The following is a 25,060-nucleotide window of genomic DNA, read 5'->3' as shown; positions in this document are numbered from 1 at the left end:
TGGTGCCAATGATGGTCGTATGCGTGTTTGGCGCCGTGCAGGTGAGCGCCACAATCGGGACTGCATACGACCGAGGCACACAGGGCCAGCACCCGGCATCATGGTGTGGGGAGCGATCTCCTACACTGGCCGTACACCACTGGTGATCGTCGAGGGGACACTGAATAGTGCACGGTACATCCAAACCGTCATCGAACCCATCGTTCTACCATTCCTAGACCGGCAAGGGAACTTGCTGTTCCAACAGGACAATGCACGTCCGCATGTATCCCGTGCCACCCAACGTGCTCTAGAAGGTGTAAGTCAACTACCCTGGCCAGCAAGATCTCCGGATCTGTCCCCCATTGAGCATGTTTGGGACTGGATGAAGCGTCGTCTCACGCGGTCTGCACGTCCAGCACGAACGCTGGTCCAACTGAGGCGCCAGGTGGAAATGGCATGGCAAGCCGTTCCACAGGACTACATCCAGCATCTCTACGATCGTCTCCATGGGAGAATAGCAGCCTGCATTGCTGCGAAAGGTGGATATACACTGTACTAGTGCCGACATTGTGCATGCTCTGTTGCCTGTGTCTATGTGCCTGTGGTTCTGTCAGTGTGATCATGTGATGTATCTGACCCCAGGAATGTGTCAATAAAGTTTCCCCTTCCTGGGACAATGAATTCACGGTGTTCTTATTTCAATTTCCAGGAGTGTATACAAAGATGGTATCTGTTCTTTCGGACATGTCCGAAAGAACAGATACCATTTTAGTATATATATAGTTAAGGCCACTAGACCATCTTCTTCTTCTGTGCAAATGCACAAACAGTGCCCGAACTCTTACGGGAATCGGCAACGCGCCGCGAGTAATGAGTATAATGGGCGGGGGCACTACGAATGTAGTGCGGGACGATACGTTGAGAATGTGGGTTTCGCGGGAGGCGTGCTATCCTCTGTGTTCTCGGTGGCTCAGATGGATAGAGCGTCTGCCATTTAAGCAGGAGATCCCGGGTTCGAGTCCCGGTCGGGGCACGCATTTTCATCTGTCAACGTTGACGTATGTCAACGGCTGTAAGCAGCTAAGGGCGTTCATTTCATTGTAAACTACGAGTGAGTGTGGGCTCTGTAGCTGCCACCGGCCATGCTGTATCGCACTGGCAGAGGTCGCTCGTAGTCGCAGCCGCTGAAGGCGCGGCTCCGTGGGCGCGCATCATTGGTTCCGACAGGTGTCTGCGAGACCGCTGTCGGCGTCTGTCGGAAATGTGCGTTTACGTTGCCAACTGTGGGACACGGATACAGGTTTTATCGATCTATGATACCACCAACACAAAACAGGGAGTGACGCAACAACTCGAAGAAAGATGCAAACGTTCTGCGAAGTGATTGCCATCGTTGCGGAAACAGCTCGGCATAGCGTTATTCTGCCACTCGTCCATCATAGCCAGTGAACCTACACAAGAAGTGCATATCAACCGATTCTTCATCAGTCAAGCTATTCGTACTACTGCTGTGTATCACTCGAAATGCACAATTAACACTGCCAGAAAGCGAAACGCTAGACAGAACCGGGCAGTCTTGAATCAACTGGTACGGAGGGCATTTATCTTGTCAACAGTAGGTACTGTGAGCGAATGGAAACAAGACATAATGTGCACACCGTCGACATTTGCACCTTTGTGCACTGTTTTCATTGCAGTGTAGATACAAATGGCAACTGGGGCAAGAAACTAGACTACTGGCCATTAAAACTGCTACACCAAGAAGAAATGCAGATGATAAATGGGTATTCATTGGAAAAATATATTATATTACAACTGATATGTGATTACATTTTCACGCAATTTGGGTGCATAGATCCTGAGAAATCAGCACCCAAAACAACCACCTCTGGCCGTAATAACGGCCTTGATACGCCTGGGTATTGAGTCAAAGAGAGCTTGGATGGCGTGTACAGGTACAGCTGCCCATGCAGCTTCAACACGATACCACAGTTCATCAAGAGTAGTGACTGGCGTAGTGTGACGAGCCAGTTGCTCGGCCACCATTGACCAGACGTTTTCAATTAGTGAGAGATCTGGAGAATGTGCTGGCCAGGGCAGCAGTCGAACATTTTCTGTATCCAGAAAGGCCCGTACAGGACCTGCAACATGCGGTCGTGCATTATCCTGCTGAAATGTAGGTTTTCACTGGGATCGAATGAAGGGTAGAGCCACGGGTAGTAACACATCCGAAATGTAACGTCCACTGTTCAAAGTGCCTCCAATGCCACCAAGAGCTGAACGAGACGTCTAACCAATGATGCAATGGAACCCCATACCATCACGCCGGATGATACGCCAGTATGGCGATGACGAATACACGCTTCCATTGTGCGTTCACCTCGAAGTCGCCATACACGGACGTGACCATCATGATGCTGTAAACAGAACCTGCATTAATCCGAAAAAATGACGTTTTGCTATTCGTGCACACAGGTTCGTCGTTGAGTACACCATCGCAGGAGTTCCTGTCTGTGATGCAGCCTCAAGGGTAGCTGCAGCCATGGTCTCCGAGCTGATAGTCCATGCTGCTGCAAACGTCGTCGAACTGTTCGTGCAGATGGTTGTTGTCTTGAAAACGTCCCCATCTGTTGACTCAGGGATCGACACGTGACTGTACGATCCGTTACAGCCATGCGGATAAGATGCCTGTCATCTCGACTGCTAGTGATAAGAGGCCGTTGGGATCCAGCACGGCGTTCCGTATTACCCTCCTGAACACACTGATTCGATATCCTGCTAACAGTCATTGAATGCTGCAATCCGACCTTTATCAAAGGTAATGGTACGCATTTCTCCTCCTTACACGAAGCATCACAACAACGTTTCACCAGGCAATGCCGGTCAACTGCAGTTTGTGTATGAGAAACCGGTTGGAAACTTTCCTCAAGTCAGCACGTTGTAGGTGTCGCCACCGGCGCCAACCTTGTGTGAATGCTCTGAAAAGCTAATCATTTGCATATCACAGCATCTTTTTCCTGTCGGCTAAATTTCGCGGCTGTAGCACATTATCTTCGTGGTGTAGCAATTGTAATGGCCAGTATTGTAAAAGAATTGTAGTAAACCTGCAACGAGCCGAAGGAGATCGTGAATCCTTTACACGAAAATACACAGAAAATGTCCCTGAACAACTTCTGAAGACTTGTCGGTGGAGTTCTGATTCACCCTACATATACAGGGTGGACCATTTTAATCCATAATGTGGAATACCTCGGGATAGAGATGAGATACAGCAAAGTGCTTTAGATAAATGTTGTAGGTGGTAAAGAGAGTCACACATTGCTACTAATAAACGTGATCTTGAACGTGATTTTCAAGGTGTTTTGGAGGTTAAAGCAATTTTTTTAAATGCGAACTCTGATATTTAATTTAAGATTTTAAAAGAGCGGAAAATTTCACATATAAAATGGTACATTATTCAAAGCCATGGCTATCTCAATGAAGGTCAAATAAAAAAATGTTTTTATTTCTAATACGGATTAACTTAGAACTAATATCACCTGTGGTCGAAATTAGACTAGTTGCGTCAGCGGACCTGGTCTGTGATAGCAAATGTTATGTCTTAAAGTGTTTGAAATTTTAACCGCAGAACTAATCTGTGGCAAATGCTAAATTCTAGCTACGTGTATTCTTGAAATAATTCTTTGATTTCTCTTTAATTGTTCGATCATTTGAAGGGGGTCTCAGATACACTGCATTGAAAAATAAATTTTGTGTCAATTGGGGAAAATCAACTTTTCCGATAAGTGAATGCCGTTGAATCGCGTAAAGTCATCTCAGAAGCGAAATGGATTGCATTACAGAATGTGTACTGCAAATTCATCAAACTGCAGTTACAGTTCTCAAAATTGTTTGGGATTTTGTGTAGTTCACATCTGAATGTATCTTTCAGAATGACAATAGAATTATCGTTATCAATACCTGGATTATTCCTATTACTTTCTCTACACAAAAATTGTGCCCCTCTAGCTCTTCATCTTTCATTCCGACCGGTTAATGTTCTTCTTTGAGGCAGCGCCTAAAACAAATATACACTCCTGGAAATGGAAAAAAGAACACATTGACACCGGTGTGTCAGACCCACCATACTTGCTCCGGACACTGCGAGAGGGCTGTACAAGCAATGATCACACGCACGGCACAGCGGACACACCAGGAACCGCGGTGTTGGCCGTCGAATGGCGCTAGCTGTGCAGCATTTGTGCACCGCCGCCGTCAGTGTCAGCCAGTTTGCCGTGGCATACGGAGCTCCATCGCAGTCTTTAACACTGGTAGCATGCCGCGACAGCGTGGACGTGAACGTATGTGCAGTTGACGGACTTTGAGCGAGGGCGTATAGTGGGCATGCGGGAGGCCGGGTGGACGTACCGCCGAATTGCTCAACACGTGGGGCGTGAGGTCTCCACAGTACATCGATGTTGTCGCCAGTGGTCGGCGGAAGGTGCACGTGCCCGTCGACCTGGGACCGGACCGCAGCGACGCACGGATGCACGCCAAGACCGTAGGATCCTACGCAGTGCCGTAGGGGACCGCACCGCCACTTCCCAGCAAATTAGGGACACTGTTGCTCCTGGGGTATCGGCGAGGACCATTCGCAACCGTCTCCATGAAGCTGGGCTACGGACCCGCACACCGTTAGGCCGTATTCCGCTCAAGCCCCAACATCGTGCAGCCCGCCTCCAGTGGTGTCGCGACAGGCGTGAATGGAGGGACGAATGGAGACGTGTCGTCTTCAGCGATGAGAGTCACTTCTGCCTTGGTGCCAATGATGGTCGTATGCGTGTTTTGCGCCGTGCAGGTGAGCGCCACAATCAGGACTGCATACGACCGAGGCACACAGGGCCAACACCCGGCATCATGGTGTGGGGAGCGATCTCCTACACTGGCCATACACCACTGGTGATCGTCGAGGGGACACTGAATAGTGCACGGTGCATCCAAACCGTCATCGAACCCATCGTTCTACCATTCCTAGACCGGCAAGGGAACTTGCTGTTCCAACAGGACAATGCACGTCCGCATGTATCCCGTGCCACCCAACGTGCTCTAGAAGGTGTAAGTCAACTACCCTGGCCAGCAAGATCTCCGGATCTGTCCCCCATTGAGCATGTTTAGGACTGGATGAAGCGTCGTCTCACGCGGTCTGCACGTCCAGCACGAACGCTGGTCCAACTGAGGCGCCAGGTGGAAATGGCATGGCAAGCCGTTCCACAGGACTACATCCAGCATCTCTACGATCGTCTCCATGGGAGAATAGCAGCCTGCATTGCTGCGAAAGGTGGATATACACTGTACTAGTGCCGACATTGTGCATGCTCTGTTGCCTGTGTCTATGTATCTGTGGTTCTGTCAGTGTGATCATGTGATGTATCTGACCCCAGGAATGTGTCAATAAAGTTTCCCCTTCCTGGGACAATGAATTCGCGGTGTTCTTATTTCAATTTCCAGGAGTGTAGTTTCCTTATAATAAGGGATGTTGTTACTACTTAAATGAAAATACTGAAAATTAAGAAGACTAAATTTTGTGGTGACGGCGGCAAAGGAACATTGAGTTATTTCCGCTTCATCTTAGACCAAAGTAAGTGAAAAAACGGAGCTAATAAACAACGCGTGTTGTTCCCGACGGCATCATTATTACGTTTCGTTTTTCACCGTCGACCGTCGACATCAACGAAGTACCAGTTGCGGCATTGTAGCTGTCCGGTACGCGAGTGTTACTACAAATGAACTATCTGCAACATTTAAATATGAACATATCTAGAATGGAACTTCACGAAACGTTGTTACTTTCTTGTGTTGTTTCTAGCATAGCACCGCTTGATAGAAGTTGGTAACAATGTCAGAGACATAGGTAAACTTTTCTCATGTGTGTATCTACTTCCTCTTGCCTCTCCTGTGTATACGCAACTTCTTCCTTTTGTGCAAATCTACGGCAAAGTTCCTTTCTAATTGTATATGTTTCATTGGCCTCCTTGTACAATTAATTTTAGAAATCGGTACTTCAATTTACGATGCTCGCGTATTAATATTACAATCGTTTAATAAAACAGATGCATTGTCATTACGAATATCCACATTCCTGCTACTTTCTCTACGCAAAAATTGTGTCTGTCTAGCTCTGCGTTTTTCACTCTAACCCGTTGGAATTCTCGTTCTAGGCATACACTAAAAATATAGTTTCCGCATAATAAGGGAAGTCGGAAGTCGTAGTTATTCAAAATGAAGAGATTAAAAATGAGGAACCTTGATCAAATTTTCTGGTAACCGCAGCAGATAACCACACAGTTACCCTTAGAGAAAATTAAGCGAAAACAAGTCGCCAGTGTTCAACGTTATCTACGGACTTAGTTACTGGTTCAAATGACTCTGAGCACTATGCGACTCAACTTCTGAGGTCAGCAGTCGCCTAGAACTTAGAACTAATTAATCCTAACTAACCTAATGGCGTCACACACAACCATGCCCGAGGCAGGATTCGTACCTGCGACCGTAGCGGTCGCTCGGTTCCAGACTGTAGCGCCCAGAACCGCACGGCCACTACGGCCGGCAGACTTAGTTACTACGATATGTTGATATTCACTGCTGACAACATCGAAGACCTAGCAGTTGTCGCATTCTAGCTGTCTGGTATGCATGTTTCACTGCAAACGAACCATGTAAACATGAAAGCACATGGAATGCGATTTCATTAAATGTTGTTACTTTCGTAGGTCATTTCTACCATAGCACTTGATCTGTGCGCTGGGCAGAGGTTGGTAGCTCTTCAATTTTCGATGTTCAGGTATTGAAGGTTTTAATGCACGATAGAGAGTTTAACATACGATTAAGTGTTACGAATGTGAAAGCTTCTACTTCCTTGTACTACTCTTAACGGCTACATACACACATGATTTTTGTTTTTGCACACCTATAGCAAAGTACCTTTCGAATTATAACAGGATCATTGGCCTCCTTGCACAATTAATATTAAAAATCGATACTTCAGTTTCAGTGCGCACGTATTAATATTTGATAGAGGAGGGATACAGCAAAATACAATGGTATACACAAATCAGAAGGGACATCCCGAGGTATGAAAGGCGAGGGGATTCATTCAACGATTTGTAAATCAATTATCTACATTTTATTTATGTTTGTCCTCTCTTGCAAATGCCACAGTAACATTTATACCCTGTGATGTATTTAATTTATGAATAAACGCGTTAATTATAACTTAAAGTTCAAATCTCTGTTTGCTCTTTCGAAATCCAACGTCACAAACAGGGGTTTCCATGACACCTTGGAATGACCTTCGATAATTACCTTTAAAATCATGGTTATCGGTAATGATACGTGACCCATTATGCTCACGTATCTCGCCTCTATTCCGAGTTAATCCCTGTTAGAACTAAAAACATATTTGATTATTTGACCTTGACTTGCCATGACCTTGAATAGTGTATCACTTTGTACTTACAGTTTGCCGATCTATTGAAATCTTGAATCAAATATTAGGGTTCCCATTTAAAAGACCACTTTAACCGCCACATCATCTTGAAGATTACGTTCAAAGTCACCGCCATTAGTAGCAATGTGTGATCCTCTTTTCCACTTACAACTTTTATCTTGAACATTTTGCTGTATCTCATCTCTACGCTATTTATTCTCCATTATGAATTAAAATTGTCCACCGTGTATGTACAGTGTGGTCAGAAACAGTTTGAAAAGCTTGCAAGGGTGTTGAATGGTAGGTTGTGCTAAGAAATAATTGTTAATAAAAAATCGATGCGTTTCGCTGTTTCCGAGTTATTTAGCATTGAAGTTAACCAATCACGTCGCGCGCAAATTCAAGCAGCGTGCCAGAGACAGCGTCCCCAAACGTGTTCTTCGTTTGGTTTCCTCAAACCGAATAAACGTAGTTTTTGCTCACCTAGCTTAAATCTGCCACATCCGACAAAGGTTCATTTTAACTGGTAATGAGCATTTGAACAAGTGATAACTCACGGACACACCGATATGTGTGCACTGCCGTCTTTTAGCGCGTGCGAGTCCTCGACGATCTGATCGGTTAACTCCAACGCTAATAACTCGGAAACGTCGCAATCTATCGAATTTCTTCTTAACAATTATATCCGAGCACAACCTCCCCTGCACCACCTTTTAGAGTGTTCCTGGGCACACAGTATATACAGTGTGTCCCCCCACAAAAAAACGACAAGCTTGAGTGGCAGGTTCGTTATGCAGAAGTATGTAAAACATGTCTAGTAAACATGAGCTCTGAAATGCATACCTTGAGGAGTATGAGCATTTGTTGTTCATCTTAGATACCGTGAAACAACTCTATTTGCTTCCCATATTTTGGGAGGAGGAAGTACTACCAAAAAAAGAAAAAATGTCTCGTAAACAGGGGATCTAAATCTCATAATTTAAGAGCTACGAGATCTTGTTCATCTTCGCTAGTGTAAAACACATGTCGTCTACTGAACAAATGCTCATTGGCCTAAGGTATGCATTTTAGAGGTCATGTTTCCTACAGTTTTTTTTTTTATTTTGGTCCGTACTACCTCCTCCCAAAATATTAAAAGCATAGAGCTTGTATTGGAAGAGATATGTTTCATAATATCGAATATGAATAAATGAAGATGAACAAGTGTTTATATGTCTTAAGATATGCGCTTTAGAGCAATTGTTTACGAGACATTATTTTCTTTTCTTAGTGTAAGGAACTTATCCCTAAAGTTTGTCGGTGTTCTTCGGGATACCCTGTTTATACAGGATGTTTGGGGTATAAGTGCAGATATTCCTATTTGTTGGTAACTGAAGACAGTGTAATGAACAACATTACATCAGTATTTACTTTGTTTGCAGTCTAATAGTTACAACTACTGTATTACGAGCAGTGTTGTTAGATTTGTTAGTATCTCCGAGTATGTGTGTCACAAACAAGCAATTCATGTTTCTTTTCCCTTGGGTAGACGGTCAGGTATTGAAGTGTAGACGTGTGGCGCGAAACGGATAATCTATACTGACAGGTGTAGTCCACTTCGCGGCGCAGTTACGACAGTGCAGAAAACATCAGGTAGTAAATTATGTGATGTGTTTGCGAGAAGACTGTTAGACGCACACAAAAAATAACGAACACATATCGGTGGGTTCATATTAAGGTACCGTTGGTCTCAATATCTGTACCTACACCCTCAGCAACCTGTATACAGGGTGTCCCAGCTATCTTGTCCACCCAAAATATCTCTGGAACAATAACAGCTATTGGAAAATGACTTTCACCGGTATCAATGTAGGGCTGGGGCCCATGAATGTACATATTTAGAAAGATTCTAAAACGAAAGCATATGTGTTTTTTAACACAAACTTATGTTTTTTTAAATGGACCTCCTATATTTTTTCTTCAGCAATCCATAGCATGACAAAGCACATACACAATGGCGTTGATTGCATCGCAATATTCCCATTACATCCCGAGATATTGACACGCGAAGTTGACGCTTGAAACACCCGACATGCGTTGCTAGCGCACGTCCTGAGGCTCAGGCGTGAACCCCATGCTGCCCGTAATCGCGATGTGATTGACATGTGTAATCACACCTCCATACTTATCACGAGGTCCGAAACGAATAATACGGTCTGCTGCCATCAACTCTCATAAGCACATAACGGTTTCCCTCTTGCACGTTTTACGTATCTACGTACACAATATGAACCAGTACCGATCGGTGTACACCCGTCAGGTTGTCTTATTTATCCTGCACACCCAAAATAAGGTTTATCTAATGCGTTATATGACCCATTGTGCCTGTCGCGCAGGGCCTGGCTCTACCCAGTCAAGTGTCCAATACCTGCTGGAATGTACGACGTTAATGCAGGACGGCAGCAGGCCGTATTATTCGTTTCTGACCGCTTGATAAGTATGGAAGTGTGATTCCGCATATCAATCACATCACGATTACGGGCAGCATGGGGTTCACGCCTGAGCCTCAGGACGTGCGCTAGCAGCGCATGTCGGGTGTTTCAAGCGTCAACTTCGCGTGTCAATATCTCGGGATGTAATGGGAATATTGCGATGCAATCAACGCCATTGTGTATGTGCTTTGTCATGCTATGGATTGCTGAAGAAAAAATATAGGAGGTCCATTTAAAAAAAAACATAAGTTTGTGTTAAAAAACACATATGCTTTCGTTTTAGAATCTTTCCAAATATGTACATTCATGGGCCCCAGCCCTACATTGATACCGGTGAAACTCGTTTTCCAATAGCTGTTATTGTTTCAGAGATATTTTGGGTGGACAAGATAGCTGGGACACCCTGTATAGCGGGAAAGGCATATGATAAATGGAAGAGCCAAAGAAACTAGTACACTGCCTAATATCGTGTAGAGCCGCCGCGAGCACGCAAAGATGCCGTAACACGACGTGGCATGGACTCGACTAATGTCTGAATTAGTGCTGGGGAAAACTGATACTATGAATCCTGCAGGGCTGTCCATAAATCCGTAAGAGTAAGAGGGTGGAGATCTCTTCTGACAGCACGTTGCAAGGCATCCCAGATATGCTCAACAATGTTCATGTCTGGGGAGTTTGGTGACCAGCGGAAGTGTTTAAACTCTGAAGAGTGTACCGGGAGCCACTCTGTAGCAATTCTGGACGTGTGGGGGTCGCATTGTCCTGCTGGATTTACCCAAATCCGTCGGAACGCACAATGGACAAGAATGGATGCAGGTGATCAGACAGGATGCTTACGTACGTGTCGTCTGTCAGAGTCGTATCTAGACGTATCAGGGATCACATATCACTCCAATTGCATACGTCCCACACCATTACAGAGCTTCCACTAGCTTGAACAGTCCCCATCTGACATGCAGGGTCCGTGGATTCATGAGGTTGTCTCCATGCCCGTGCGCGTCCATCCGCTCGATACAAATTGAAACGAGACTCGTCCGACCAGGAAACATGGTTCCAGTCATTAACAGTCCAAACTCGGTGTTGACGGGCCCAGGCGAAGCGTAAAGCTTTGTGTCGTGCAGTCATCAAGGGTACACTAGTGGTCCTTCGGCTCCGGAAGCTCCTTTCGATGATGTTTCGTTGAATGGCTCGCACGCTGACCCTTGTTGATGGCCCAGTATTTAAATCTGCAGCAATTTGCAGAAGAGATGCACTTTTGTCACTTTAAACGATTCTCTTCAGTCGTCGTTGGTCCTGTTCTTGCAGGATCTTTTTCCTGTCTCAACCATGTCGGAGATTTGATGTTTTACAGGGTTCCTGATATTCACGGTACATTCGTGAAACGGTCGTACGGGAAAATCCCTACTTTATCGCTACCTGGCAGATGCTGTGTCCCATCGCTTTTGCGGCGACTGTAACACCACGTTGAAACTCACTTAAATCTTGACTTGATAACCTGTCATTGTAGCATCAGTAACCGATCTAACAACTGCGCCAGACACTTGTTGTCTTATATAGGCGTTACCGACCGAAGCGCCGTATTCTGACTGTTTACATATCTCTGTATTTCAATACGCATGCCTGTACCAGTTTCTTTATGATTACTCAAAACTGTTCTGTTAAATGACTGTACAACAGTGCACTGGAATTAGTTACCACCCAGTGCGCATTAAAACTAACTGTAAGTAACATTTTCGGTGTGACAAGTAAGCAGCTGGAGAAGAGTATTAATTGTATTTTAGATTCTTTTTGCTTTACATTTAAATTGCATTGATGCCTAAATGCGCATTCTTGGCTTTTCAGACTCACTGTTATTTCTCCAAAGCGTCACACTTTGTAGTAACATCACAATAAAATTTGCCGATGGAGGAGTACTGGTACGCAAACGACGGGAATCTGTCTCTTGACATCGTAGTTGAACTCATTCGGTTCCGCGTGCGAAACACATTACAGCAAATATTTAGGAGCGCCAGCTGCAACATTCAGTTTGAAGGTCTGCCCTCTAAAACAGAAATGCAATGATTTTTCTCCTCCATAATCAGCACAAATGGGAGAACCGCCAGTTGTCTGCAACAGAAAACTCTATTTCTTACACACAATGTCAAGAAATTTAGAGGACTTTGTCAGTTCACAAAAATTGTGCACACGCAGCCTGACGAAGAGCTCTGAGTTGTTGTGATATAGGATGTTTGCGGCACAGCTGACCTCCGTTTCATTTTATGATAAATCCTTTAACTGCCTTTGCTGTTGCGGGGGCAGCCTTAGGGATGCTATCTTTATGACGGGCCATAAACGGAGCTCGTCTGAATTGTCAGAACAGCTTTTCATCTACAAAACTGTTACCATTTACAAATTGCTTCACAAACTTCATTTATATTCAGTCGGTCGTTACTTTGTAAAGAAATTTTACGAGCATTTGACGTGACGATTTCAAGGGAATAGATGTATGAACTACAGCGAGGAAATGACAACTAGCAATATAGCGCGATCATCTAGGAAAGACCTTGGGTAACAATCCGATAAATTGTTGCTCTCCATATCTCAATTCAAAGATTTTCGTGCAAAACAGTTCGAAGATAACGACTGCAAAATTTGATGCAAGATCTCATAGGATTTATGTCTGTGCGGAATATCTGACAAACAAAGAGTGATGGGGATACCGAACAGTGATTAAAACACGATTAATATGTCAATCCGAGGAGTGTGCCATTCAAGCCAAACATGAACTAAACACCGATTTTCTTGGAAAACGGTAGTGGACTCCTGTTATGTCACATTGACCACGGTGAGGACAGAACGCTTTCTATTCGGAGGCTCATGTTACATATCGATTTTTTTTTCTCTCTTTCAGTCAAGTTTGATGGTCTGCTGATAAAGCGCGTGCCTTTAAACCAAAACGTCGCAGGATCAAGTCCCCGTCGCACGCTGGAATTTTAAGGCAACTTTTGCCTTGCCTTCACCTTTCAATGACGAGGAGTTTTGGCAGGAACGATACGGGCGTTTACTCCAATATTAAACTGTAGCTACCCTTTCCACATTAGGATTGCTAGGGTAGATTTGGGACATCCAAGTTGCCAAAGTGGCACCCATTTGAAAGACTTGCATCAGACAGTTACGTCACTCGGAGTTCTTATTATAAATGCTCCCCTTCCAAAGATATGTTGTTAATTATACGAAAAATTGGGTATCAGCTTATATATACTAGCTGGAAAAAACGTGCCAACACTAAAAAATAATTAATGCAGATTAATGAAATTTCAGGAATATATTTGTCTCAGTAAGATATGTACGTGATTAACCTTGCAAGTTCACAGGTTAACGTATGCGCCTGACAAGCCATTGCAAATGTGAAATGCTGGTGCGTTAATAAGCAGTGTATCTGCTCACTTTGTTCTTCTGGCGTGGCAGTCTCGTTGTGATGAGCTGGTGTGATGGACATGGAAACACCTCAGATCATCACAACGAGACTGCCACGCCAGAAGAAGAAAGAGAGTGACTGTTACAAAACATTTTCATGCAAACATCAGTCCAGCTTCCAAAGTGAAAAAATGTTCAAATGTGTGTGAAATCTTATGGGACTTAACTGCTAAGATCATCAGTCCCTAAGCTTACACACTACTTAACCTAAACTATCCTAAGGACAAACACTCACACACCCATGCCCGAGGGAGGACTCGAACCTCCATGACTGCAGCGCCTGCGACCGCTCGGCTAATCCCTCGCGGCTTCCAAAGTGACGTCGCCTGTTACTAACTCTTCTCTTCTTACAAAGTATAACCACAACATTTATGGAAAGACTATGTAACATCAATATGATCTTTTTGTGAAATTGTTTTTTTTAATGTCATTTAGCCTGAAGATGAGGTACTCGCTGGAAACTTGTCGCAAAATAAATAAATAATAAATTAGTTAACAAAGTTTGTGACTGGTAGTGGTAATTTAAAAAACCTTTACAATATAATATAAGGTGAGAAGTGTGCCTCTATATCTTTGCTGTATTGTTTATCTATGGTTTGATGTATGGTGACGGGTCTGATGGCCTTTGTTTACTAATAAATTATGTTGACACAGTCATCACTCTATACCACCAACGAAGTTCAATATCAATTGGACTTGCAGTGCATTGTCTCATAGCCTTACCGAATATGTGACTATTTTTTGCTGCTTATTAGAATGTAATTCCAAAGAATGCAGGTGCGAATATTACCAAACAGTCAGTTTAGTAAGCCATCATTGGAAAATATTGTCGTGAATTATTTATAGCACAATGGCAAAGGTGGCAGAAGCCGACCTCGGGAAAGATCACTTTGGGTTCCCGAGAAATGCTCGAGAGGTCTTCAAAAAGTAAGTTACACACTATAGTTGCAGGACAAGTAGCTTTTGTTGAATGCTTCACTACACTTCAAAGTAACTTGAGCCGTGGTAGGGTAACAAGAGGGAAACAAATGGTAGCACCAAAATTGTTCTTTTAACAGGGTGGCTTTATTGAACAGTTACACTAATTCTCAATCTTCCAAATCAGCTTTAGTTGTTTGAGGCAAGCAGCTGCGATTAATCAAAACAACAAACACTTTTAATACAGTAGCAAAGTGCAAGCTGGGAAGACAATAAAATTTAAATAACAAGTCTCCACAAATATGGCTTCACAGTAAGATTCAATTTATGATTGTTAAATTTTTTTTCTGAGATCGCAGCAGTAAAATGGTTCAAATGGCTCTGAGCACTATGGGACTCAACTGCTGAGGTCATTAGTCCCCTAGAACTTGGAACTAGTTAAACCTAACTAACCTAAGGACATCACAAATATCCATGCCCGAGGCAGGATTCGAACCTGCGACCGTAGCGGTCTTGCGGTTCCAGACTGCAGCGCCTTTAACCGCACGGCCACTTCGGCCGGCTCGCAGCAGTAGGCAAGATAAAATTAGCTGAGTTAACAAAATACAATTACACCAAAACTCAAATACAAGTTAAAATTTAACACACACGGCGACAACCTCCAGGTTACAATAGTTCAAAACATTATTCAATCTCATAGGTGCGCAGATGTCATTACCAAGGGGAGTGTGCGAACAAACTTGAAGCAACTATAACACGGCATAGAGCAAATTACAGATTCGGTAGTCTAGGAAGAGAAGTCGGCAAGAAACGGTAAACATGTCAGGAAACGATCACCGTCGCCCACATACACATTCGTCACGGGGCCCACCGAACCACTGGACGGGAACTACCAAAATTCACTCGCCTTAAACTTTACATACGACGCCCGGGCGGAGAAACGGGAAACCGTACGGGCACAGGCCAGCAAAAACCCCCAGACAAACATCAGAATCTCACAAATTCCAAAACATAATTTAATCAATTCTCCCCCAAAAACCCCTAAACTTGGCACAAACGAAATTACAGGGCACAGGATCCAAAGGCACTCTGCAGAAGAGTAAGGAGGAAAAAAGTTAAACAAAGTTCAGCAACGGCACAATAGAACGCCAAGAAAAACACACTAAGTAAGGTACATCACCCCACAGAATGCCGAGAAACACGAACACTGGGGTTTGCCCACGTTTCCGACACAATTATAACAACGAAGATAATCTTCTTAGCCATAACACGCTGAAACACACAAACAGCACCAAATTTCCGAGGACGGGAAAGTACTCCCCTGTAAACTACATTCGGGAGTAGCACAGCCACAAACTCCTGCCAAGGCGCGGTCCAGGGAAATCGCCGCGAGGAAGATGATCCAGCACGAGTATCGTCACCCGGACCTCAGCGAGGCGCAGTGAGACAGGGCAGGAAAGCTGGTAGTCAGGCTACGACTCCAACCACCGACCCGGGGAGCAGCGAGTAACGCCAGCCCCGGGAAGCGACAGCGCGGAGGGACACACCGCCCGACGCAGAAGGCAATGCTCGCGCCCAAACTTCACTGCCCGCGTACACGAGACCGAGCAGAGACGGCGCCACCCGCCACCAGAAGGCGCCACGCAACAGAGAAAGAAACACCACTCGGAGGCCCAACGATCGAGAATCGATCGGTAATATCGCCGCCACGGCACGTAACTTAAATCCACAACACTGTTTTTCAAAAATGGCTCTGAGCACTATGGGACTTAACTTCTGAGGTCATCAGTCCCCTAGAACTTAGAACTACTTATACCTAAGCAACCTAAGGACGTCACAAACATCCATGCCCAAGGCAGGATTCGAACCTGCGACCGCAGCGGTCGAGCGGTTCCAGACTGTAGCGCCTAGAACCGCTCGGCCACCCCGGCCGGCGCCACTGTTTTTCAGCATAGTTACCACGTCTTGTAAATAACAGTTAGAACGTTCTGCCAACCGTTCAGTCCCTCGCCACTAGAAATTTGCTCTTTAGTCACGGAGCTATTCCAGAATTTCAACGTTAATTTATCCGCCCCAGACGTTTATTCAACTTGCCGAAAAGATGTAAGTCGCATGTTGCAAGATCGGGACTTCCCGATCAACAACAGCGCCGTCTGGAACCACTTCCTTGAGGCCTGACGCGACGTTGAATTTGGTACACATACAGCCAGAATCACGCGGTGGATCTATGTGCTGCTGTTTACACGTTTTGTCCGCAAAAATGGTACTGTCCTGCGTACTTCAGCTTCGGAATACGTTTCCAGCGGCCGCGCGATTTCAAGCGCCACTCCTGCTGCTAAAAAAAAAAAAAAAAAAAAAAAGGAGAGAGAGAGAGAGAGAGAGAGTGAATGCCTACATAAGGGCCAGAGGTGGGCCAATATGTTACTGCCTTGCTCAGTTTGCGAAGTTGTTTGTCTTGAATAAAAATGATTCAAATGGCTCTGAGCACTATGGGATTTAACTGCTGGGTCATCAGTCCCCTACAACTTAGAACTACTTAAACCTAACTAACCTAAGGACATCACACACATCCATGCCCGAGGCAGAATTCGAACCTGCGACCGCAGCGGTCGCGCGGTTCCAGACTGAAGCACCTAGAACAGCTCAGCCACAGCGGCCGGCACTCCTGTTGCACAGTGGTCTCCGCGTGGGACGACATGTTCACCTTACTTTCTAAAGTCGTGAGGTTCGAACGCGGGAGGCAGTACTGTGTCTACCACTTATGTCAGAAGGTAGAATGAAGAAAGAAAAATATAATTTTACAGGCTTTATAGATTTCTAGGGCGCTTTCACACTTTTAACTATACTGTGAATAACTTTGTAGGTTCACAGATCGATGTGATATGGGTCTGTGAGCAGAGCCGAGAGTGTTTTACTACAGTAGCTACGAGTTTTAATACACTACTGGCCATTAAAATGGCTACACCATGAAGATGACGTGCTACAGACGCGAAAGTTAACCGACAGGAAGAAGATGCTGTGATATGCAAATGATCAGCTTTTCAGAGCATTCACACAAGGCTGACGCCGGTGGCGACACCTACAACGTGCTGACATGAGGAAAGTGTGCAACAGATTTCTCATACACAAACAGCAGTTGACCGGCATTGCCTGGTGAAACGTTGTTGTGATGCCTCGTGTAAGAAGCAGAAACGCGCACCATCACGTTTCCGACTTTGATAAAGGTCGGACTGTAGCCTATCGCGATTGCACTTTATCGTATCGCGACATTGCTGCTCGCGTTCGTCGAGATCTAATGACTGCTAGCAGAATATGGAATCGGTGGGTTCAGGAGGGTAATACGGAACGCCTTGCTGGATCCCAACAGCCTCGTATCACTAGCAGTCGAGATGACAGGCATCTTATCCACATGACTGTAACGGATCGTGCAGCCACGTCTCGATACCTGAGTCGACAGGTAGGGACGTTTGCAAGACAACAACCATCTGCACGAGCAGTTCGACGACGTTTGCAGCAGCATGGACTATCAGCTCGGAGACCATGGCTACGGTTACCCTTGACGCTGCATCACAGACAGAATCGCCTGCAGTGGTGTACTCAACGACGAACCTTTGTGCACGAATGGCAAAACGTCATTTTTTTCGGATGAATCCAGGTTCTACTTACAGCATCATGATGGTCGCATCCGTGTTTGGCGTCATCGCGGTGGACGCACATTGGAAGCGTGTATTCGTCATCGCCATACTGGCGTATCACCCGGCGTGATGGTATGGGGTGCCATTGGTTACACGTCTCGGTCACCTCTTGTTTGCATTGACGGCACTTTGAACAGTGGACGTTACATTTCGGATGTGTTACGACCCATGGTTCTACCCCTTATTCGATCCCTGCCAAACCCTACATTTCAGCAGGATAATGCACGACCGCATGTAGCAGGTCCTGTACTGGCCTTTCTGGATACAGAAGATGTTCGACTGCAGCCCTGGCCAGCACATTCCCCAGATCTCTCACCAATTGAAAACGTCTGGTCAATGGTGGCTGAGCAACTGGCTCGTCACAATACGCCAGTCACTACTCTTGATGAACTGTGGTATCGTGTTAAAGTTGCATAGACAGCTGTACCTGTACACGCCATCCAAGCTCTCTTTGACTCAATGCCCAGGCGTATCAAGGCCGTTATTACGGCCAGAGATGGTTGTTCTGGGTAATGATTTCTCAGGATCTATGCACTCAAATTGCGTGAAAGTGTAATCACATGTGAGTTCTAGTGTAATATATTTGTCCAATGAATACCCGTTTATCATCTGCATTTCTTCTTTGTGTAGCAATTTTAATGGCCAGTAGGGTATTTTGACACTTTATGATTTGTGTACTGACGACAGCGATAGAGGTTATTTTCAGCAATGGTATATAAAACTGAGGCTTTGTTGAAAAAGATGTAATAAGACGTAATGATTGCAACACTAACGGTAGGTTATTTATGGTTTTATGTAGTGTGAAAGTCCATGATGTAAGGAGTTTAATTAAAATTAACGACTTGTAAGCAACGCTGTGACCACATGATTGCAGACCCTGTGGTGATGAAAGCAAAATGACAGTATTAGCATTCTCTTTGGTTGATGTACGCTGAAGAGCTAAAGGCACCGGTACACCTGCCCACTATCGTGTAGGGGCCCCGAGAGCACGCAGAAGTGCCGCAACACGACGTGGCGTGGACTCGACTGACATCTGAAGTAGTGCTGGAGGGAATTGACAGCTTGAATCCTGCAGGGCTGTCCATAAACCCGTAAGAGTACGAGGGGGTGGAGATCTCTTCTCAACAGCACGTTGCAAGGAAGTCCAGATGTGTTCAATAACGTTCATGTATGGGGAGTTTGCTGCCCAGCGGTTGTTTAAACTCAGAAGAGTGTTCCTGGAGCCATTTCTGTCTCGTTGAACGACTCTCTTCAGTCGCCGTTGGTCTGGTTCTTGCAGGCTCTTTTTTCTGCCGCAGCGATGTCGGAGATGTGATGTTCTACCGGAATCCTTATATTCACGGTACACTCGTGAAATGGTCGTACGGGGAAAATCCCCACTTCATCGTTACTTCGGAGATGCTGTGTCCCATCGCTTGTGCGCCGACTATAACACCACGTTGAAACTCAATTAAATCTTGATAAACCGCCGTATTCTGCCTGTTTACATACCTCTGTATTTCAATACGCATGCTTATACCAGTTTCTTTGGCGTTTCAGTGTGTATTTCCCGCGATTTGTAACAATTTTGTGTCTGTGTCAGTGCGGAAAAGTAAACGGTGTACTGGTAAACGAATTTGTAAACGGCTAATAAGCTACCTCTTAGTAAGGTTTCTGGCTACGTGACGTGATGTGAAAGCTGTTCTTGTAAGGTGGTCTGTATCTGCAAGACCAAAGTGTATCTGTGGGAACGTGTCTGTTCCTACACAACACAAAACAAACATTTTTGAATGTGACTCACAAATCACCATTACCGTGTAAACAATCTGAACAACAATTGTAATACGAAAACTTATTGTTATCCACTGAAAGTCTAATCTATTCACGGCACTTTTGGCGTTATGTTACAGATATCTGATAATGGCCTAAGGCCGAAATTGGCTAGTAATATGATGTAATATGCATGCTCCATTAAAGGAATAAAACCGATAGCCTAAGGTGATTAGAATGGTTCTATCATTTAGAACATACATTGAGGCTGTGGATCCGTACATGAAGAAATCTGTGCTAACTGGAGTTTACTCTTTGATATATCAAAAGAAGAATAAAAAAGAGAAAGAAAATGTTGTTTTCCACCCGTACAGCAGCCAGATAGCAATCATAAGAGTCAAAGGACTTGAAAAGTTAGATGTAGTATACTTTTCATGAATAAATGTTAGTAGTAAGTTGTTGCTTGTAAATAATGTACATCTTTTCTTTGTCAAGGTTTTTAACTTTCAGATAGTTTCGTGTCTGTTGCGGGAGAACACTTTCAGGGAAAATACAAGGCCCTCGTGCAACCTTTGCACAGTGTCGAGAAAAAACAAGCAACCAACAAAATAAACATTAGGAAGAGACAAAAGTTCAAAATGGATTACTAGACTAGGAGAGAGTTCGGCAAGAATAGGTTAACTTCCGATGTCGGGAGCCGACGCCACAGTCCCCTGTTTTCTGCGCATGCGCGCTTTTCGGCGTACTCTAGATTTTAGAATTCCACACTCGGTACAGCCAGTTGATCATTGTCGTCGAGTACCCACTCAGGACATGGATGGCTGATGACTTACACGCAAGACGTGACGCGTACCCAAGATGCATAGTCGATTTTCACCATAAATTAGTGCGTGTAAAACAGGCTTTAGGGTATTTCGTTGACTGGAATACTCTCTTTCAAATTCTGAAGGTGGCAGGGGTACAATACAGGGAGCGAAGGCTATTTACAATTTGTACAGAAACCAGATGGCAGCTATAAGAGTCGAGGGACATGAAAGGGAAGCAGTGGTTGGGAACGGAGTGAGACAGGGTTGTAGCCTCCCCCCGATGCTATTCAATCTGTATATTGAGCAAGCAGTAAAGGAAACAAAAGAAAAGTTCGGTGTAGGTATTAAAATCCATAGAGAAGAAATAAAAACTTTGAGGTTTACCGATGACATTGTAATTCTGTCAGAGACAGCAAAGGACTTGGAAGAGCAGTTGAACGGACTGGACAGTGTCTTGAAAGGAGGGTATAAGATGAAGATCAACAAAAGCAAAACGAGGATAATGGAATGTAGTCGAATTAAATCGGGTGATGCTGAGGGAATTAGATGAGGAAATGAGACACTTAAAGTAGTAAAGGAGTTTTGCTATTTGGGGAGCAAAAAAATGGTTCAAATGGCTCTGAGCACTATGGGTCTTAACATCTTAGGTCATCAGTCCCCTAGAACTTAGAAGTACTTAAACCTAACTAACCTAAGGACATCACACACATCCATGCCCGAGGCAGGATTCGAACCTCCGACCGTAGCGGTCGCGCGGTTCCAGACTGAAGCGCCTAGAACCGCTCGGCCACCAAGGGCCGGCTTTGGGGAACAAAATAACTGATGATGGTCAACGTAGAGAGGATATAAAATGTAGACCGGGAATGGAAAGGAAAGCGTTTCTGAAGAAGAGAAATTTGTTAACATCGAGTATAGATTTAAGTGTGAGGAAGTCGTTTCTGAAAGTATTTGTATGGAGTGTAGCAATGTATGGAAGTGAAACATGGACGATAAATAGTTTAGACAAGAAGAGAATAGAAGTTTTCGAAATGTGGTGCTACAGAAGAATGCTGAAGATTAGATGGGTAGATCACATAACTAATGAGGAGGTATTGAACACAATTGGAGAGAAGAGGAGTTTGAGGCACAGGTTGACTAGAAGAAGGGATCGGTTGGTAGGACATGTTCTGAGGCATCAAGGGATCACCAATTTGGTACTGGAGGGCAGCGTGGAGGGTAAAAATTGTAGAGGGAGACCAAGAGATGAATGCACTAAGCAGATTCAGAAGGATGTAGGCTGCAGTAGGTACTGGGAGATGAAGAAGCTTGCACAGGACAGAGTAGCATGGAGAGCTGCATCAAACCAGTCTCAGGACTGAAGACCACGACAACAACAACAGGGTATTTCGGTGAAGGTAAGGCTATGGACTTGGTTGCATTTGTCAATAGACTGTGCTGTTTACGTGTACACTTTGGTGAACGCGTTTGTGAAACTATTGGCCCTCCCTCTTTGTAACTGTGGTCCCCATTCTGATGTTTGTAAAGATATGAAGTGGCCCGGTACGTGGTGATAGTGGCGGAGTCTGACGTTATCACTTCAGAGGTCGGCTCGGCAGTTTCCTGGACACGGGTGGTTAGTGCCCTGGATGTAGCAGTGCGGGAGCAGAGGCTCATTAAAGCTATATCGTGGCTGAAAGTGAGCCTGGAGACCCAATAAAACTTTTTGTGAGCGTTGTATAGAATCAGGGTGACAAGGGTCCGGCAATAAAACGTTTTCCCCGCCGACCTTGGGGTGATTACGTCGCGCTCTCTGGACAGGCGGCGGCGAACGCTCTTCAGCCTCGTGGAAGGCGGCAGCACCTCACGCAGTGTTCATTGTTCTCCACTGTTAGAAAAAGAGGCTGTTACGACTCTGTCAGGAAAGCGTTTGATTCTTGCATACCTGTAAACAATATGTGTCTGACAACTTTACAGACCAAAGTGGTTCACTTGCGTCAGGTCTTGCCATAAACTACAATTAATGTTCGTACAAAACTAACAAGTGCATTCTAACAGCGGACAAGAAAGAAAAACTTTATTCAAGTGGTTATCTAAAGCCGAGAAATATTGAAAAAATAATAATTTTATATGCCAACAAGTGTAAAATTTTATTTATTCTCTACCGATTTCGGTTGTGGCTACCATCTTCACACGCACTAGTAATACCCATGAATTGGTCAAACAATTTAGCAGAGATGTTTTTCTGACCAGTTGACGTACTTTATTATCGCGTGTAAAGATGGTAGCTACTACCGAAATCGTTAGAGAATGGATAAAAGTGAACAGCCGTTGGCACAAAAAAATGATTGTTTCCGAGGAAGAAAAGGTTGCTGAAAATAACGAATTAAGAAATGTTAAGGCTTTATTTGGTGATATCTTCACTGCTATACAAGGTTATACTCCATACTGATACCTTCAGAAAAAGACTTGGAAAAGTTTATATTCAGTGTTGGAGCAATAAGAGATGAGGAGGTACTCTGCAGAATCGGTGAGGAGAGAGAGACATATGATGAACATTGGCAACTAAAGGGACGGGATGGTTGGTTGAAACGGGTCTGAGCACTATGGGGCTTAACTTCTGAGGTCATCAGTCCCCTAGAACTTAGAAGTACTTATACCTAACTAACCTAAGGACATCACACACATTCATGCCCGAGGCAGGATTCTAACCTGCGACCGTAGCGGTCGCGCGGTTCCATACTATAGCGCCTAGAACCGCTCGGCCACACCGGCCGGCGGGACAGGATGAACGGACATGTGTTAAAGATATCGAAGAAGAACATCCACTGTACTTTAGGCAGGTGAAGAGAGGAAAAACGGTAGGGAAAGACAGGGATTAGAATATATCCAACCTATAATCGAGGAATTTGGTTCAATTGCTACTCTGAGATGAAGAGGTCGGCACCGGCGAGGAACTGGTGGCGCTCCGCATCAGATTGGTCTGAAGACTGATGACCCCTCCTCCGAAGGTTCGAGTCCTCCCTTGGGCATGGGCGTGTGTATTGTTCTTAGCATAAGTTAGTTTAAGTAGTGCGTAAGTCTATGGACCGATGACCTAAGCAGTTTTGTCCCTTAGGAATTCACACACATTTGAACATTTTTGAACCACTTCTCCCACCCCACCCCCCTCCCAAAAAAAAAACAATATTAACAATTTCTCTTTTTCAGAAACATTTTTCTGGTTGATGCCAGTTCACATTTTATATCCTCTGTACGTCGCTTATTTATTTAGAATATAGTATTGTACATCACATGAATTAAGTATATACATTCTAAGCCAAAAACGACCCACTACGAAGGAATTACCCGAATGAAATTGGTAGATGAGATACACATGTACGGAGGGAAACTGGGTGATTAATTGTAGGGAGAGAGCTTCACAGATTGAGCGTTAGTCCACTTCTGGCCCTTATACGAGCAGTCACTTGGCTCCGTATTGACAGAGTTGTGTGATGTCCCCTCACCAATGTCGTGCCGAATTCTGTCCAATTGGCGCGTTATATAGTAAAAATCCCGAGATAGTTGGAGCGCCCTGCCGATAATGCTCCACAAGTTCTCGATTGGGGAGGGATCCGGAGACCTTGCTGACCAAGCTGGGGTGTAGCACGTATAGGAGAAGCCGTAGAAGTATGTGGGTGGGCATTGTCGTGGTGAAATGTATTCCTAGAATGAGTTACCATGAAGGGCAACAAAACGGGGCGTAGAATATCATCGACGTACCACTGTGCCGCAACGGTGCCATAGACGACGACCAAACGGGTCCTGCTACGAAAAGAAATGGCACTCCAGACAATCACTCGTGGCTCTCAAACTGTATGAAAGCGACAGTCAGTTCGATATCCGACCACTGTCCAGGACGTCTATAGACACATCTTCGGCCTGGAATCTCACTGACTGAAATAGAATTGTGTTCACTGATGAGTCCTGCTTTTAATCCAGCCCGGATGACAGTGTGCAAATGTTATAAGTGTAGGATTGCTTTCTTACGATGCATCTTCTAGGATAAATAGTGGAGTCGGTATTCCCTGGTGAGTTCACTTCTTTGGAACCCAAACTGATCTTCTTCGAGGTCGCCCTCTACCAGACTCTCGATTCTTCTGCAAATATTTCAAGCGAGAAATATTAAACTTTTGGTTCAGTAACATACAACTTGTTACCACTTGCCTTCGTTGGAAACCGTATGGTTACACCCTTCTTATTACACTCTTGGCCTGTCTCAAATATCTTGCGTATCTCGTGGAATAGTTATGTCACAGATGATACAAGATCTTAATCATTCTGAAGGACTGTTATCTACGCCAAGCATCTAGTATCGATTTAGGTATTTGAGCGCGTTGTCAAACTCTTCTTCTTGCAATACTACATCTCTTCCTCTACATCTACATATAAACTTCGCACACTACCGTACGTTGCATGGTGAAGAGTACCTTCTACCATTACTCGTCATTCCTTCTCCTGTTCTGATACAAAATCGAGTAATAGGAAAACTACTCTCTAAGA

General features: G+C 44.7%; 1 non-coding gene across 1 annotated transcript; it reads left to right on the top strand.

Annotated features, from left to right (window-relative positions):
• Positions 1-940: 940 nt before the first annotated feature.
• On the top strand, positions 941-1,015 carry Trnak-uuu (transfer RNA lysine (anticodon UUU)). The gene has a single exon. It is a non-coding gene; the product is annotated as a tRNA-Lys (tRNA).
• Positions 1,016-25,060: the final 24,045 nt, after the last annotated feature.

Source organism: Schistocerca serialis, chromosome 6, assembly GCF_023864345.2.
Source record: "Schistocerca serialis cubense isolate TAMUIC-IGC-003099 chromosome 6, iqSchSeri2.2, whole genome shotgun sequence".
Taxonomy (NCBI): domain Eukaryota; kingdom Metazoa; phylum Arthropoda; class Insecta; order Orthoptera; family Acrididae; genus Schistocerca; species Schistocerca serialis.
The sequence above is the reverse complement of the archived record's forward strand: the minus strand, read 5'-3'. Positions and strand labels throughout refer to the sequence as shown.